At 52.0% G+C, this 13150-nt stretch overlaps 1 protein-coding gene across 2 annotated transcripts in view; it reads left to right on the forward strand.

Moving 5' to 3' along the window:
* The first annotated feature begins 372 nt into the window (after positions 1 to 372).
* BCL9L (BCL9 like) overlaps positions 373 to 13150 on the forward strand; it is a 47426-nt gene continuing 34648 nt past the window's right edge. For both annotated transcript variants that reach the window (XM_033081661.1, XM_033081662.1), the window contains exon 1: positions 373 to 434. The gene's annotated coding sequence lies outside the window, so the exon portion shown is untranslated. The remainder of the gene's footprint in view (positions 435 to 13150) is intronic.

The following is a 13150-nucleotide window of genomic DNA, read 5'->3' on the forward strand; positions in this document are numbered from 1 at the left end:
GGCGGAGAAAGGAGCACTCGGCCCGCAGCGCCTCGCCCTCGCCACGGCGCCCCCGCCCGCGCCCGGGCCGCCGCGCCCGCCGGCTCCGCTCCCCGCCGCCCGCGCCCGGCCGCCCGCCGCAGCGCGGGGAAGCCGTCCGCGGCTCGGGGCCGGGCGGGCAGCCGGGGCTCGCCGCGGCCGGACGTCCACCCCCGCCGGCGGGCGCGGGCTGGAGCCGCCGGCTCGGTCGGCGGAAGGAGCGGCGCGGCGGGGCGGGGGGTGCCGCCGGCAGCGGCCCCGATCCCGCGCCCTGCGGCGGGCGGCCGAGCCATGAGCGCGGCCCGCGCCGCCGGCCCCGCGCCGCTGGCCGGCCCCCAGCAGCCCGCGGAGCCCCGCCGCGCCGCCCCGGTGGGCTCTCCCGGCCTACCCTGAGGCGCTCCGCCGCCGCCGCCGAGGTGAGTGCCCCGTCAGGCCCGGGCAGCCGCCGTCCCATTGTTCCGCCCCGGGGGAGAGCCGGGGCTCCACGCCGCCCCCGCACCGACCCCTTGCCCCGCGCAGCCGGGCCCGCCTCGAGGCTGTCATCCGGCCGGACGGGCGGCCGGGAGCCGCCGTCCGAGCCGGAGACTCCGGGCTAGCCGCCGTACTGCCGCTCCCGAGGGTGGCGATAACTTGCCGGGAGGACGGCGCCGGCCTCGGCTCGGCCTATCCGCCGAGTCCGGCCGGCTGGGCATGAGCTGTCAGTGCCCCCGCTTGCCTTGGACATTGTCCCTGGGCCGCGGGACCCTTCCCGTTTCTCTCTCACATCCCGGGGACCGCTCTTCCCAGGTCCTTGTCACCCATTGGTGCTGTGGCCGCAGGCGATTCCCCGAGGACAAAAGTGCCACGGCTGGGGCTTTTCTCTAGGTGCAAAGAACTTATTCAGGTTGCGTCTGGTTTTACCGGAGCTGGTCTGGATTTTGCAAGACGTTCTGGTGCCGTTAAAGCCCCAGGGAGGATGGGAACTCGCTACTTTCACGTGGGGTTTAAACAAACACTCCTGTCAGGGCCCATCCTAACTGTCAGGGGGTACCTCTGCCCTCTCTACTCGATAGACTTCGGTTCCCTGTTGAGATAAATCAGGCATGTGGTCAGCTTAGAAGAAAAATGAGAGAAACACCGCATGTACATATGCATTTTCCTTGCGCACAGAGAGGAACCGATGTAACAAAACCTCCCCTGCATTGTATTAGAGACGTTTCTTTAGCAGGTGGTGAACTTGTTCCAGCCCTGTTCTGCTAGCAGCCACTTGCTGGAATAGAAATGCGAGAAGGATGCATATCTGAACACATAAGTAATGCTACATGACAGTGCAGGCTGTTGTGTTGTTGTGTGTGGCAGCGTCTGCACGCCTCGGAGGCAGCTCCGTTTTGCAGGGTGTCAGGCTGCATACGCTTGTGTCCTGGCTCTGCCAGGCAAAGGGCGGCAAAGGGCTGCTCATGGCATGGCGGAGGACAACCATGCACCTTTGGCTGGGGAGCGATGCTACAGGAGCCTTAGCTGCACACTTTTGACCCGCAGGATCTGTTCTACCACTCATTACCCTGCCAAAATGCAGTTTCGTGCCAGGCATGCAGTAATGACATGCAGCTCCTTCCATCCATCAGTCACATACAGGGGTTGTGTGTGTGCCTTGCTTTGCTACTTTGGTGGCAGGAGGGATAAGAACAGTGAGTCACCGAGGAAGTGATTTCCCCAAGGTCACTTGGCAAGGCCGTGTTGGTGCTCAATCGAGACCTCTTTTGACTCTGGTGCCTGTGATAATGATGCCTGCCACCACACGTGGGTATGTAATACACACCCAAGGCTGGTACTTGTGCAAAACTGTCCATTGCTGCCTGATTCTCCTTGGTGGAAAAATGAGGCTATCAGTGAGCTGTCTCTACAGCAGCTGTCTGCTCCATTGGGACTTTTTCCAGAGCATACGTAACCTAAGTGCTGAAGAACATTTTTGTTTGTTTTTTAATATGTATGTTGCCATTTTAGCTGATCAAATGGTGGGATTGGTTGCTCCTTACCACCCTGACCTGCATCTTCATTACCTAGAAAATCCGTTTTATGGTATTTTCTGTGCTGTGGTGTTGTAGGTATTACTGTGTCTCCTTCCCCATGGAAGTCCGTTTCCTCTTTCCAGATCCCTGCCACCAGAAAGAAGTAAACAGACAGCAGCTAAAGGAAAGCCTACTTAAAAACTAGAAACCACAGTTGTTCAGCTGAAGAAAGTAAAATAGTTGTGTTTTGTACTTTTAAGCCCTTTTGCATCTCACTGTGTTGCTGTTAGAAGGTGGCTCTCCGGCCACTGTGTGACAGAGGGGACAGACAGCTGCATGAAGCAACTGGGCCATCACAAAGCTAGACATAGCAAGCTCACTGGGCTATGCTGCTCCAGGGCAGCTGCCAAGGATGTGCTGGAGTTGCACTTTAGTTCCGGGCTGACTCCAGCATGCGAGCTGTGGACTTTGCTCATGCTGGCCTGGAGTTTCTGAGGTCCAAGCTCAATTCAGCCTTTCACTTTTCTGTCAAGTTGTCAGCCCAGCTGGTATCATGTCCTCCATGCTTGCTGTTTTGGGAAGAAAAAAACTTTGCTTTTTCTTCTCTCCCCTGCTCTTTACTCCTGCTGAACACTGAGTGCTTTCCCTTCTGTCAGTGCTTGCTGTGTGGAGGGATGTGGGAAGGAGAGGCAGCTGGAGAGGAGGCTCTTGGTTCCCTCTATGGGGAGCATCAGCTGTGTCCCAGCCAGTGCCTGTTCCTTATTGCTGTAAAGATGTTGCTCTTTGTTACTCTTCAGCTACAGTTTCAGGTCCCGGGATGGGCCCTGGGATTGTCTCTTTCAGCCCCATCCCTTGTCAGTACAGTGTCCAGCTCAGAACTGGCTTCAGAACAGCCCTTGCTTCTTTGCCCTGTCTCAGGTGATTGCATTAGGCTTTGCTGCTGCTAGGAGGGAAAGTTCTTAGCGACCAAAGCACTCGAGGATGTGTCTGTGTTCCTTGCATGTCCAGATGTGCTGCTGTAATGGGTTTTAATCTGCTCAGGTCTAGTCATTTCCTGGAGATGGCACAGGCTGGCTTTCAGCACTTAATTCCTTAGGGCTCCATGCAGTTTTAAATACTGTGCCTGACAGATCTCTCAAGTTGGTCTCTTCTGGGAGAATAAGTCCCATGTGGAAAAGCCCAAGTTTGCTGTTCCTGTATGAGAATGCATCAGCAGTCTGTTCCACCTGTGAGCCTGCTCCTGAGCTTCTGTTACTGCCTCCTCCTAAGGATGTCCGCTGTCCCCCAACAGCCTTAGCCAGGCAGAAGCCCAGAGCTTACTCTGAAAATGTCATTTTCCTCATGCTGTTGCTCTTTTGGCTGAGACCCAGCATTGTGCCAGTGCCCTGAAGGGGAGAGGGGGGCATGGGGGGTAGGAGAGAGGGCACAAAGGAAACTTGTGCTCTGTTTGACTACTTTTGACATTTTTAACAGGAAATGTGGTGTGTGGATGCATGGATATATAATATAATGCAGGGTAGAGGTATCATAGTGATATGATGTACAGATGTAGCAATATTTTGTCAGTCTTATTTAAGCTGTATCAGCGAGGAGGATTGCCAGCATGGCTCTTCTGAAAAATCAGATCTAATGCAGGTCAGGACTTGGTGTCAGTCGGCTCTCCTTTCCTCGCAGAAGGATGTTGACTGGCAAACGCATTTTCTGGTGATCTCATGTGTGGTCCTGTATTTCCATAGAGTAGTGGGAGCTGGGGATTCTGACTTTATGTAGTTGATCTCCATGAAATTTAGTTACCTTTGAGGTTTCTCATAGAGCTGAAGTTGTAAAAAAATATACCTGTCTTGAAGCAAGGGGCCTAGGAAGTGTTGTGGCTGCTTTGCTTCTCAGTTGTACATCTTCAACAGCTCTGTGTGGTGCAGACTGTGAGGATGGCCACAGTGATATTCTTCAGTTCTTCTCCATCTCTGTTTTGAAGTTGTGTGCTGATATCCAATGGACCAGTCTTTGTTGCTTTGGTCTGCTTTCTTCACTCACTGCCTCTGGCAGCCCTGAGTGGAAAGTACCCAGGAACTGTTACTGGAGATTGGTGGGCATGGTTTCTGTTGCTGTATTTGGCACTTTGTCAGCCTATCCTGGGGAGGCAACACCAGCCAAACTACATGGCATGGATGAGAGGCACCCTTCCTTCTTCTGTGGTGCCTGTTGTAGGTCATCTGCTTAGCACCAGACCCTTCCTGGGAACGGGGAACTGGTTTTGTTTTCTTCCTAGCTGTTCTATGAAACTCAAAGGTGGAGAGGGTGATGGATTTTGTTCTAGTTGGGACCAGTTCACGATGGTATTTGCAGTTGCCACAGGTTTATACTCGGCAGGAGATAGTGTATGGGAAGCAGTTAGTGTCACTGGCACTCGCTTCTGATTTAACAGAAAGCCACACTATGGAGAGGCAGCTTGTCAGGAGTCCTGCTCGCTCCTTGCATCCTTGGCCAGCAGATCAGCACTTGTTGGTCCCCAGGGCAGCCTGGGCCATAGCTTGGCAGGAAGATGGAGCATGGGTTGTCTTGGCATGGCTATCTGAAGCCTGTACCAAGCCTTGGAAATGGGTGTGCTGCTGTTGGGCATCCAACAGCAAGTCCTGCTTGCTTGGGCCTGGACCTGATGCTGCTGCTGCCCCTCTTCTGAGGCATGGGATGGGCCAAATATGACTCTGAAATAAACAGGGCTGCCTCGATGCCAGCTACAATCCTGCACTGGAGAAACCAGTACGAGGATAATGGGCTGCCAGGCCCCAAAGAGAGAAATGGGAACCTGTGCTGAATGTGTGTCTATGCTAGGCACAGTCAGTGCAACGAAGTCTGCTTCCCACTTGCTCAGCTCTTTATGAAGAGGTGGTCTGGTTCTTTGACAGCTGCTGGTGTCAGGGCACAGGTGGCCTCCCTGTATCCCAGTATCCTTGCTGAATTGTCAGATGAGTGGTTTCCAGCCCCTTTTCCACTACCTGTCATGGGAGGGCAATGCCTTCATCTGGCATCATCCTGCTGCATCTTTCTGTGCAGCTTCAGGCAGAGGAACATGCAATCTATACCCAGGCATTTCTGGGAAACAGGACTTCCCCAGTGCAGGCAGCTTGTCTGGCAGCTTCAGCTGGAGCCACTAGAGAAAACAACACTTTGATGCTGGGTTTTTCTTCCCCCAAAGAGTTTGGAGCTATGTTTGGGTGTTGGGTTTTTCAGCTGCAACTCAGGATGCCTGGAATCCTAGCTGGGGTATAAGGGGGAGCCTCTTCTGATGCTGGGGTAATAGCCTCAAGATGGCTTTAGGACTGTGCTGTGCACTGTGCCCAGAGGTGGGGCGTCACCCTGTTTGGTGATGAGCACTGCTGGAGCCAAGTCCTGGGCCAGAAGCCAGGTTTGTGATCCATGCCAGAGAGGGCGAGACTTGGAAAGCAAAGCAGAGCTCCTCCTGAGTGAGAGATGGACTGAAATACTGAGCAAAACCACAGAGTGCTCCTTGTTCCTGCCTATGCCTACTTGTTGTCTTTCTTCCCAAAGTATGTGGGAGGCCACAGGATGGATCTGCTAGAGCAGGAGGGCTGTGCTCCTCAGGCACGTCTATACCATTGTGTCTCTTCAGGGTGCTGGTTGGGTTGATTTTTTTCTGTTTTATTTTGTTGTGGGTTTTTTCCCTTTTAACCCTGCCTCTGGTATTGCTGGATCTTCCCCATCCTTGCTGCTACTGGTTTAACAGCCACCTCTTTGAAGGTGTGCTGTCCAGAGCGATGCTGTGTTCAGTTGCACCGTTCTTTCTGTCACAGGTCAGTTGAGCAGCTTTCCTTTTCTCAGCTCCTATTCCTGTAGGCCAGAAGAGGAATGGGCCAGGATATGGTTTGTGTAGAAGATGCTCTGTGGCACTGACTGTTTACAGACTCTGTGCTTCTCAAAATGTAAGCACAGGAAATGCCAGCCGCTGTTGGGGTTTGTGTGAGCAGCGTGGCTCCTGCATACTGGGTGTCTTGCAGCCTCTGACCACAGCAATCTTCTGCCCTGTCACAAGACCAAAGAGGTTTTAAGCACTCTGCAGAAGCAAGGGCTTCCTTTATTTTTTTTTTTTTTTTGTATTTTTACATCCAAAATAGAGGCTGGCAGGAGAAGTGAAAGGAAGTGACTTAACAGGAAGGGAATATGTGGCAGAGCTAGGGACAGAAGCCAGGATTCCCAGTTCCTGCTCATCATTCCTACTCTGTTGCCTCTCTGGATCTCAGCCTCCTATTCAAGGCATAAGCAGGGCTTTTTATTCCTCTGAGGAGATGGCAGTCAGGAGCTCCTCTCTTGAAGTATCTTCAATGCCCTGTGCACCTTTGGGTTTTCCAGCATGATTTGCCCAGCTGAAGTTAGAAAGCTGTGACTCATGGTTACAGCAGAGTTGTGAACTGTGTTCTTGGCTACCGAGTGGGGCTTCTGGTACTCCAAGGAGCACAGTGGTCTTTGTCCAGTGTTCAACCTGCAAAGAAGTGCTGCTCTCCAAGAATGCTGTGCCTTTGTTTGGAGGGCAATACCCAACTTAAATTCTTAAGGGTTTATGTTAGGAGTCCTGTTTCTCTCTGCTTGCTGCTGAAGTCTGCTTCATGAGCAGTCTTTCTTGGCTTTCCACCCAAGGCATGGTACCTGTCTGGTCAGGTCTGCAGGCGGGGACTCTGAAACATTGCATTCTTCCTAATAGAAAGTAAAATTTTAATATACTCTGGAAGAAAGATCCTACTAAATAGCTGCGTATCAATGAATAGCTGTACTCTCCTACACATGGGCAGGGGCTCCAGGAGTGGGTACAATGACTGTTGCTTTGTTCTGTTGCCATGCTGGGCTTCAGGCCTCAGGAAAGGCTGCAGCTGGGAAAGGATGCTGGGTTATAAGAACGTGGCTTATAAAAGGCAAGGGTACCAACAACCCACGCTGTAGGTCTCCCTGCTCAGGATGGGGAGCTCTGAAGGATAGTAACTGAGCAGAAAGGCTGCATCTCTGGTCAGCTCTTCTCAACATCAAGCTGGCCAAGGCTGTGGAAACCCCTGCAGCGCTGGAGCTTTTACCACTTCCTTGGCAGGATTTATTCCGGCACTGATCTGTAGTAGAGGATTGGGCCAGACAGGGCCTGAACGGAGCAGGTCTGGCTACAGGCGAGCCTCAAGCGTGGCAGTTAGGCTGGGCTGAAAGCTGCCTGTGTCCTGCCTCTGTGCAGCCTTGTTTGAACTTTCCTCTGGCAAGGAGCAAAAGGAATCTGGAAGACCTAGGGCTAGTCCAAGCAAGTTTCCTCTGCTCTGTCCGCCCCCAGATGCAATGGGGGAGTGGGGGCAATGGCAGCAGCTCCAGATGTCCTCCCAGAGCAGAGCAGTTTGGGGGGGCTTTGGTCATGACAGCTTTTGAGCAAATGTTTCTTTCCCTCTGGTGTTCCCTGCCTCTTGGGCAGGGAGGGGGAAGTGAAACTGTGGTTCAGACCAAGTCCTCTGGATGGCAAGAAAATTGCTGAGTAGCTGGTTTCCAGGTTGCCGAGGTTCTAGCCAGGGCCCGGTGTGGCTGCCAGAAGCAACAGGCTTGGAATTTCCTCCGCCTGGTGCCAGCTCCACTTGGGCTGGCCGCAGCACCTCTGCTGGGGCTGTAGCTCTGCTTGAGTCTGCATTTGGGGCGCTCCCAGAGCAAGGGTTACACTGGAGCTGGAACTGCCCCCCTCATTCTCACAGCCTGGTTTCTATTTTCTTTTCCAGGGCCCAAGATGTTTTGAATTACGCTGCCTGTGCCTCCCGCGGGGCTCCTTGAGCAGCCGCCTAACGAGCTGAGCTCCTGACAAACTTTGCTATGGCTTTAGCTATGCTTGGAAAATTTTACAGCCTTTTCAGAAAAAGGAAATGCCAGGAAAGGCCTGTCTCTTCTTACTTTTATGAGGGGGTCCCAGTTGAGAGAGGGTGAGATGAGTTTGGAAAACAAGACAGGAAGGGTTTTATATATGGTAGTATGTACACTTGCTGGTGATCAGGGTGAGCAGACTCGGTGCATCTTCCTGTAGTGGGCACAGTTGAGGGTGAGACCTGCAGGGCACTTGGCAGATGCACCATGCACAGGAAGTAATGACTTCTTTACTGCAGGGAGGTGGTGGTCTGTATCTTCTCTCCAGCTGCCAGCGTAGCCACTGGCTTTGCTAATTATGCTTTTTCTGAATGGCAGTGTTTTTATTTCTGTTGTGGTTGCAGGCCACGTGGATGTCTGGTGTGGCGGTCCCCAAGGTTTGGGGGAAGGATTGCCACCAGATGCTGTGCTGGTGGTTTTCTTATCAGGGGATAGCTCGGTGCCCAGGCCAGGTATTGTGGGCATAGGGCAAAGAATGCAGGTGCTGCCAGCACAATGTTTGACCCAAGAGGGATAGTCTTGTGTAGTTTCCCCCTTTGGATGAGAAGCCATGTTACAGAATGAGAAACTGGGACCCAAAATAAACGGTGACTTACCTGCCTTCCCTTTGTAAGATGATGCTGAGAAGGGAGCAAGGATCCCTCTTTTTTGGATAAACTCCCCCTTGGTGAGGTGCTGAAAGTCTGCCCTTGCATTTGTCTGATTTCCTTCAGGAGAGCCCACCAGTGATGTCATGGAACTCCCAACAAGTACTTCTGTCTGGGCAGGCTAGTCCTTGCCATCCTCCTTGCATGTCCTCCCAGTGTCCCAGATCCCCTTCCAATGGCAAAAAGGCATCTGTAGAGACTGGGATGAGGGTTTTGGTTGGAGCCTGTAAAAACGCAGCAGCCTCAGGAGTTTTGAAACTTCTCCAGTGGGAGGGATGGAAGCTTCTGTGTGATCCATAGGCATCAGCTGCTGCCAGTCATTGTGGATGAGCATCAGACATGGGCAGTGATGGCTCTGGTTGGAAGGAGCCTCACGCTGGTCCTGCTTTGAGGGCATTGCCTGTTACACTTGTCAGGAGCATGTCTCTGGATAGCTATTTGATTTGGCAGCCTGTGCTAGCTCTAGGAGTGGGATGTGGGCAGCAGAACTGTGCCCTACTCTCCCTTTTTTCATTCCCCTACCCATCCCCTGCTTTCTGCTGTTTTGGGCAGGAGAAAAAGTACCTCCTCATGGCTGTGTCCTCCTCCACCTGAGAAATGAGTGATATATCCCCTTTCCTTTCTCGGGACGGATGTGCAGAAGCTGAGATTACATGTGACAAGGGAAGCCAGGCACCTTCACTCTGCTGCTGGGAATTATGAGAGTGGCCCTCTTGTTGGCTTCTCACAGTGATGAGCTTCTCTATGCCAGCTCGTTCTCAGAACGTGTGGGAAGCTGCTGGGGAGACTATTGAAAAAATAGTTAAATACTTTATTGTTGTTTATTTCCATGGTGCCATCTGCATCTATGTGGTTTAGAATGGCTGAAGTGGATGGCTTTGGACTCTTTAATTGGTTTCCTAATTTTCAGTGGGGAATCCTGTTTCATGTAAAGTTGACACTAGGAAAGAAAAGACCAAGCCCTGCTTGTCTTCTTTGCCATTAGAACAGTACAAACCAAAGGAAGTACAGATAAATGCGGGGGCATGGCTGTGCTTTAGTCTGTGGCACCTCTCCTTCCCAAACATTGCCACAGGTCAGAGGTTCAGTAATGATCTGCCTAGACTGCCCACCTCCATTGGAGAATTCAATGTGAGTTTTTGCTCCTCATTCTCTTAAAAGGAAAAAAAAAAAAAAAAAAAAGGGAAGGAGAAATAAATCAAAGCAAATAAAAGCCATTAAAGCGATTCTAAAACCCAAACCTGTTTTTGCTCTTTAAAAGTCAGTAACATAAGTTGAAATTGTAACTATCTTGTTGATAAGTTACTTTGTCTAAAGCAGAGTTGAAATTGTACCTAGCTTGTTGATAAGTTACTTTGTCTAAAGCATAGCTTCAGCAAAGAAGTATCCAGCCATTTCCAAATATTTTGATATAATTTTAGCCCTGATGTGTTATTTTAGTGAGAAGAGTGATTTTTCCACCTGCTTGTGTGGTCAGGACCTTACCTGTAAGCAATTGCTTCTCACCCCACCTTGTGATTTCAGAATATTCAGAGATTCAGCTCCTGGTGGCAAATGTTTATAGTTTAGTTTATTAAGCTTTTTAATCAAAAGTAATATCACAAAATCCTAGTCTGATTAAAATGCATTCTTTATATTAGTAGGGTTTAGTCTTCCTTTTTTTCCACCGTAGTTTAAGGGCCCTAGGCATTTTTCTGGTGCTGTTGCAATAGGCTGCCATTGATAAGCCCTCTCCCCAGAATTCCCAGTAGCAGCCTGCAGGCCCTTGGAGGGGCCCATGAAGGTCCACAGTGGGTTTAACACCCGTGAAGCAAGTTAGCCACCCTGGGATTTCTGTTTCTGAGGCTGATGTTGGCAGTGCCATTTTCCGAGCTCTTTCACTGGAAAGGGACAATGTTGACTTTGCTCAGGGCTGCTGATTCCTGTCTGGGTGATGACGTTTGTATTCATCTCACTGCGGCCAGATGGAGAAGTTAATTGCTTTGACCAGCCTCTGGTTGAAACAAGACTGCAGAAAAGGGTAGCTGTGGCTGGTGGTTAGTTAGTTGGAAGGGGAGAAGGAAGAGGTGGGCATATCCAGGAGTAATGCCGTGTTTTGGCATTGTCCTTCCTCCAGGACCTGGTCCTGAGCATGTTGGGTGGCTGCTCTTTCACTGATCTGTGGCTGTTTCTGTCTATGGGTGGTCCAGTGGCTGGGGCTGTGGTGGCTTTTTGCAGTGGTTTTGGAAAAGCTACTAGGAGTATGAAAAGACTTGCATCAGTTTCTTTCTTGGAAACTGATAGGAGAATCCCAGTAGCAAACAGTCCAGGAAGTCAGGCTTCTACTTCTCTTGTTACCTCCTTGCCTCCCCACTGGGTGCAGATATTGGTGTGCCGGTACCTGGACTCAGATTGTGTGCAAGTGGCTCAGCTTGAGGTGAGAGCCCAGCAGTGCTTCTGCCAGACATGACCTGCTGATAGTCAGGGAGGGGACGAGGCAAAGCTGGGACCTGGCTCAAGAACATGTGCCATCCGGGCTCTCTTTTGCACAGAAGGTGTGTGTGGGGTCCTCCCTGCTATGGTGAGTCACGCCTAAGGGCTGACCCTGGGCCTGGAAAGGAGGAAGGATGTGGGGGAACTGGGATTGTAACATTGAAACAGTGAGGAATCTGTGCATGCCCTTGGCCAGTAGGCTTGTCTAATGCCTTATCTGATTTGTATATCAATTAATTATTATTTTAAGAGGACTCAAGTGGACCCAAGTGCCAGACTGCATCTCAGTATGGTGTAGGAAGAACCCAGGAACTTGTGTGATTTGATCTGAACAAGCCTGTGGATGATATAGCTTAATGACCCAAAGATACTCCTCTGGGTGAGGTCAGTTGCTCTCAGTTTGAAACGGGCAAATGCCAATTTTTCTGGGGGTGTTCAGGTGCATTGAACACTCTGGGCAGCAATTGAGTGACAGTCTTGTAGTCACTGGTGATGGCCAGGATCCTCTCAGATAGTAAGATGATTTGCCTGGGACCTGCCACTGCCCACAGGGGTCCCAGTGCCAAGGGACCAATTTTCTAAGATGCTGCTTCCCCATCATTGTATGACTTGTCAGAGCCAGTGCTTCTTGGCTGACCACATCCCGGGTTCAGGACAGAGCCCGTGGGAGAGGGGTGGTTGCAAGGTAGCTATTCTCTGGTTGTAGAGCTCCTCTGGTCAGCCCCGCTGCTGTGGGCTGGGGAGAAAGGCAACCTCCCCTGCCCAAAGGCAGGAAATGAGAACCACGTGGGCTGATTTGGAGCTTCACCGACAGCTCATGCTTGCAACAAAAGCAGCATGGCTGGGATTGGGCTCACTGGCTGACCGCCACGGTGCTGGTGGCCTTGTTCAGTGTCCTCCATTTGCAAAGAGAGGGGGGCAAAAGGGGTGTCCTCTTTTGGATCCAGTGCTCAAGGGGTCGCTGCAGCCAGATCTGGTCTCTCTTCCTCTTTCTGCTGTGCATCCACCCTTAGGCACTTGTCTGGGCTCTCACTGTGAGTGTCCAGCTGTTGCATATGCCAGGAGTAAAGGCAGCTCATGGGCTGTGGCACGCTGCCTTCGCCCAGGGCCCTGCAGACAGACTTGGCCCCAGCACAACAGCTGTGCTGAGGTTTGAAGCTGCCACTGCTTCCAGGACAAGAAGGGTCCTGCAGTTTTCATGACAGGGATTTTTCCTCCTGCTTTTTAGGTCTCTCAGCAGTCATACTGAAGTCTTTCTCTAACCCCCCAGCTGAAGTGCCAGGACTCCCACTTCCCATCGCTGTAGTGGTTATTGGAGGGAAAAGCAACATAAGCTTTCTCGGTAGACCCTGTCGTGTTTGTCCTGTTCCATTACAGTGCAGCAGCAGTGGCACCAGCCGCTGCCTTCCTTCCCTCACTGGGCTGGAGCGCTGCAGGCTCTCGGCAAATGCTGTCTGCAGACATCTGCTGCCTCCTCCCCCACTGCCTCCTGGCAAGCGGCAGCAGCTTCCCAGCAAACAGCCTGCTCTTTGCATCACCCCCCGCACACCCGACCAGAGCTCCCTTCTGCTCTTACAGACACCTTTGCAGGACCTTGAAATGGTGGTTTCCCCGCTGCTGGCTTGGCTCCAAGCAGCCTTCTGCTTCACAAGACCATAACTGAAAAAAGTCAGGGTGCCTGATGGAGGAGAAAGGCTTATTAAAGGTGATGCTTACCAGGTTCTGGCTCATGATTCAAACGGGCAGCCCTCTCTTTGGCAGGGCTCCAGCCAGCGCCTGGGGCCTGAGGCAGGCATGGAGTCTGGGGCAAAAAGCTTGGAGCCGTTTGAGTGGAGCAGATGTGGCTAGGTCAGCTGTGAACTGCAGCCCTGGTGCCAGAGCTGGATGCTTTGGACCAGTGTCTGGCTTGAGTATGTCACGTGTAGCAAAGGGAGGCAAAGTTCACTATTGCAGGTATTCATGCAGCCCCTTCCAGGAGACAGGAGCTTTTGTTCCTTTCTGCTCTGGCCAAGTAGTGGGGCCACAGTGCTGTGGGTTTCTGTCTCCTGAGAGTCACCTCTTGGCTTGATAGTCTCCTGCCATCTCCTGTCAGTAGGAAGCACCTGGCCAAGTGGCATTTTTGTGGGTTCAGTC

This window comes from Catharus ustulatus, chromosome 28 (assembly GCF_009819885.2).
Source record: "Catharus ustulatus isolate bCatUst1 chromosome 28, bCatUst1.pri.v2, whole genome shotgun sequence".
NCBI classification, from domain to species: Eukaryota; Metazoa; Chordata; class Aves; order Passeriformes; family Turdidae; genus Catharus; species Catharus ustulatus.